Source organism: Nelumbo nucifera, chromosome 1 (genome assembly GCF_055504915.1).
Source record: "Nelumbo nucifera cultivar China Antique chromosome 1, China Antique-T2T, whole genome shotgun sequence".
In the NCBI taxonomy this organism is placed as follows: domain Eukaryota; kingdom Viridiplantae; phylum Streptophyta; class Magnoliopsida; order Proteales; family Nelumbonaceae; genus Nelumbo; species Nelumbo nucifera.
This window is the reverse complement of record NC_142649.1, coordinates 149,215,350-149,220,215: the sequence shown is the minus strand read 5'-3', so window position 1 is coordinate 149,220,215 and position 4,866 is coordinate 149,215,350. Positions and strand designations below refer to the sequence as shown.

General features: G+C 37.4%; 1 pseudogene across 1 annotated transcript; it reads left to right on the top strand.

The window, feature by feature from the left end:
• The first annotated feature begins 201 nt into the window (after positions 1 to 201).
• Positions 202 to 4,020, top strand: LOC104606540 (protein IQ-DOMAIN 33-like; annotated as a pseudogene). Its single transcript, XR_016080371.1, has 6 exons — positions 202 to 357; positions 667 to 945; positions 1,309 to 1,512; positions 2,311 to 2,424; positions 2,516 to 2,881; positions 3,557 to 4,020. The product of XR_016080371.1 is annotated as a protein IQ-DOMAIN 33-like (transcript).
• Positions 4,021 to 4,866: the final 846 nt, after the last annotated feature.

Genomic DNA, 4,866 nt, shown 5'->3' with positions numbered 1-4,866 from the left:
TGTGGTCTAAATGACCGGGTCAAGGACTAAAGCTCGGCCGATCTGCAAAACCTCTGACTTCAGTTCTATCTAACATGTGGGTTTTCTCTTCTACTTTATGTTATTATTATTATTAATCTGCTTTGGCTTTATTGATTACTATTGAACTTGGTAAGGTAACCAGTAATTTTCAACTCTTCTTTATTTACTCCTTTTCATTTAGAAATTATCCGTACTTTTGGTGGATTTTGGCTATAACTATAGACAACCCATTTGAGAATTCTGCACTTTGGTTGTCGACGTGAAATGGGTCTCACCGGTGAGCTTGTTAGGAGTGTTTTCTCTAAGAGTCGGTCTGTGAGTGGGCATAATGGCAATGTGCGTTAGTTTTACTTTTGCTTATTGGTTTTCATGAAACTACTCTGGTCTGGATTTTAATAGTTGAATTTTTCTGTTGTTTGTCAATGTCGGTGGTGGAGGCACTTCGCTCTCTTTGATGGGGTTGTCCAGTTTTTGTTTCCTGAGCATTAAGTGCTGGCATTTCATGTATTTTTATGGTTTTTTGAGTTCAGTTGGAATTGTTATTTTCGGGATTGCTTTGTTCTTGGATTAGTTACTATGGGACATGTTTTTGGCTTCTCGAGAAACTTACCATCACATTTCTGGTTCTGAATTTGATACAATCAGGTAAGAAGTAATGGGGTGGATAAGAGAAGATGGAGTTCTGTCAGATCCTATCTATGTGGGGACGAATTTAACTCAGTCCAAGCTGAGGAAGATTCAGCTTCTATTCGGAGTTCTGAGGCCACTGTTACACAGCCCGTAGCAGAAGACTTGAAGGAAACAGCAGAAACTCAAAGTGGAACGAAGGAAGAAGTAACCAACGAAAAGAAGAACTCACCTGCTAAAGTTTTGAGCAAAGAGGATGCAGCAATTCTCATCCAGTCGGCATTCAGACGCTTTCTGGTTGATACATGCTCTGTTACAAATAATTCCCACACTTCGTTATTTTCTCAGATTTCTTTGAAAAATAGGAAATTTTGATACATTTTAGTTTAGGATTCCGAAATAAAACTTAATGAATATAGCATTTGAGTTTTCCAATACTTTACACACATACACACTGAATTTTTTCCTCAGAGAAAGATCAAGATGTTGGAGTTTCATAACAATTGAAGTTGCCATGATGGAAAAAAGGAAATTTATGAATGAGATATTTTATTATGTTCATGCTCAAAAGCTTCGGTTTCCACATAATCTTACTTTTCTTCATCTTTTTCTATTTTTATTTCTGAAGATATTTAAGTGTATGTGTGTGATGAATTTCAGGCTAGGCGTCAAGATGGAGAAATGAAGCAAATAGATGAGAGGGAGACAGTCCAAGGAATGGAGAGTCCAAGTAGGGAGTCCATGGGTACATCAGTTGTAGTTCAAACAGGAAATTCTGTCGAAGTTCTTAGAGTCCAGGGGAATAGGATGGCTGTTCAACACCGAGTGCAGCAGAAATTCCGTACTCAGGTCTCCAAGCTGAAGGTAATCGATCAACAGTTTAGCATCCTTATGCTCCAGCTATTAAATATAAATAGCCACAAGGAATAGATTGTCCATATCGTTTCAGTACTGGATAACTAACTGTAACTCTTCGAAACTCAGCGAAGTTCCAATTGGTAGAGAGATTAACGAGACTTAGAAACATGAGGTGGTTGCAGAGACACCAAAGCACATAGATTTGAATATGGAATCTTTAACCAAGAAGGGTATTCCATGATAAGATTGTTACTTGCTACTTGAATATCATAGTGGATTTCATGATGATGGTTTGTGAAAGCCGAATTAATGTTCTTTGAAGAATACCAAGGACTGAAGGACAAACCAGGGTGGTTAACCTTGTCTAACAATGGCTCAAGATAATGTAGAATATAATAAAGTTATGATAAGATGGCCAATAAAATATTGTTCTTATAGTATATACAAGGTTTTAACTTTGTATGAATACTCTCATGAAGTGCCTATTCTACACTCGACAAATTGTTCTAGTTTTTTTTGTAAATAGAAAGAAACAAACTATTATCAAGGGGTATGACTAATTAGTTATACATGGAAGCACATTAAATGTGTAAAATCATATTCCAATTAATATTTATAATGTCATATGGAAAATTGAATTTTCTTGCTGCAGTATTTGGTCATTTTAGTTATTTGATTCAAAACCCAACTTGAAGCAGAGACAACTTGGATGAGATGTACAACCATACCATCTGAATTCATTTTAAGCATTAGTTCTGCAGATATTCAACTCAAAACATATCTTGTAGCCCATGAATTCTGCAGGAAGATTGGGATGATAGCACAGTGAGCAGCAACATGTCAAAATTGAGGATACAAAACAGACAAGAAGCACTTACCAGACGTGAAAGAGCTCTAGCTTATGCATTCTCTCAACAGGTATGGATGTAACATTTGTATAAAATGAGCATAGATAAGGTTATCAAGATTCTGAAATAATTAAAGTTTTTTTTTTCTAATTTGTTAATAGCTAAGGATTTGTTCAAAGAAAAAGGCAGCCTATTCTGACACCACAGAACCCAACATGGGCTGGAGCTGGCTAGAACGATGGATGGCAACTCGTCAGACAGATTGTTCCTTGATCGAAGATCGTATGAGCAAGCGCTTCGACCCAATTGACATTGGTCAAAGATGTCTCATTATTAAGAAAAATTTTGATATAGCAGGAGAAGAGAAAGAAAGTTGTGGATCTAATGAGGTACCTGTTGGGATTGATAGTTTCACTATGACTGCACCAAATAGATACAAACCTCTTAAGAACAGTATGAAGGCTACAAGAAGTGTGTCACGAAGAAAAACTGTGCCAAGCTACCAATATGCATCACAATTTACCAAGGTCAATTCCTCCCATTCCTGCTATTCTCAATTATCCAAGTATCAGTACTTGAAATAACTGAAACAGTTCATAAAAATTGGTAAAATCCAGATTTACTTCCAATTTACCCAATCATAAAAACTTGAACCAGAGGGGGAGTGACAATGCTCCAGACATGTTATGCACTCCAGTCTTGGTTTGTTCTGCTTTATGAAGCAGAGATTTAGTAGCCACATGGGATGAAATCATTTCATCTTAGTTTTCTTTGATACTTAAATGCAAAAGTTCATCTTCTAAATTGTACCCATAGAATGTTTGACAAAACTGAGACGAGTTCATATCATGAAATCCCGAAGTAACTTCATTTGTTGGCATTCCATTAATGAAATCCTAAAGTATCTTCTTTTTTTATTTATGTCCAGGGAATTAAGCCACTTTTTTTTTATCAATAGAATGAAGCCACTTTTATGTTAGTGTAAAATTTTCATTCCTTCGTGCCCATAAATGTGGAATTTGATTATTTCCTCGTGGAGAAACTTAAGTGGTGTTGATTATCTGACAAAAGAAAGTACTACAACTCAACTGATTTTCTTTATCTTTCTGAGTTATCCACGTTTCTTTTGTAGAACTTGTTATCTCAACATTAATCTCATTGAATTTTCTGATCATGTCTATTTTCATTCAATTTTGCCGCAGGTTAGCAAGAAAGGCTCTTTTAAGGAAGCTGAGAAAGATAAGAAAAATAAACAAATGCAGCCACAAAGCACAGAAAAGTGAAGTGGAAATATGCTCCATCGAAGGCAACATCTGTTCCACTGATCATGGCTTCAAGTGAGGTCTTTGAATCAGAAGACACGAGTTTCCAATTTCCTCTTTGTTGGTAATCTACTAATCTATTTCAGCTTCAAACAGACATATGATGCAAGTTGTCCTAGCATGCAAAGTGCAAAGTGCAGACTCTAAGGCCTCGTTTAATAACACTTTTCAGTGGTCTGGTGTCTTAAAAACTTGCTTTTCAGACACCAAACTGTGAGAGAAAATCGATATGAAATCTTTTTTTTCAGATCTGAAATTTTAAGTTAGTAGCCTGGCACTTATGCATTCAGACGTAATTGAGAGGTGTGTAAAAGACATAAATGCCCTCAAAGAAATTTTAATATTACATGTTTTTGTCCTTCATGTAACTCGAACCGAACCCTCATTGCAACCTACGAAGCTCCACTGCCACCACCGCTGCTGCACTCTCTCTCTCTCTCTCCTGTATTCCCGCCACTGCCGCTGCAACTTGTTAATAGGTGTAGGTCATGCAATATTTAGCCAAATCCAACTCAACCTAGCCCTACCCGACTTAGTTTGAGCTTGGAGCCAAGTCCAACAATGAGCAAACCCACATCGGTTAGCTCCAAGGTTTAAAGTATCGACACATATCAGCCCTTATCAGCCGATACGTATCGTTCCAGGACCCCTCCGATGCACCCCTACAGTGGGTGTACCGGAGGTCTGACCGGTTCAGGAGGTAGAGGAGACCTAAACCGCCCCCCCTGAACCGGTTGCGAAAAAATTAAAAAAAAAAAGCAATAAAAATGTATCAATTCGCCCGATACGCCCCTACCGGCGTATTGAGCGTATCGATATTTTGAACATTTATTAGCTCAGCCACACCACACTTGGGGCATGCCTGAATTAGCAACAATGGAAATTGTTTTGAGCTAAAAGTCTAAAATTACCCGAACCCAACCACAACCCCCGATCAGTGAGATTCTCTTTGCTGCTACAGTAAAACAAAGAGAATGAAGAACGGAGGACGGTAAAGAACAGAAATTCATACCTTGTCGTCTTTCCTTCTCGCTCATACAAATTATGAGTAAGCAAAACGTACATTATTAAACTAGCAAGGGAAGTGTAACAATCATTTGAAATCAGAATTGGAATGGTCTATTCCCATAGTCTATTTGGTTCAGACAGGAATGAAAATAAAAATTAAAATAAGCATGAATGAGATTTTA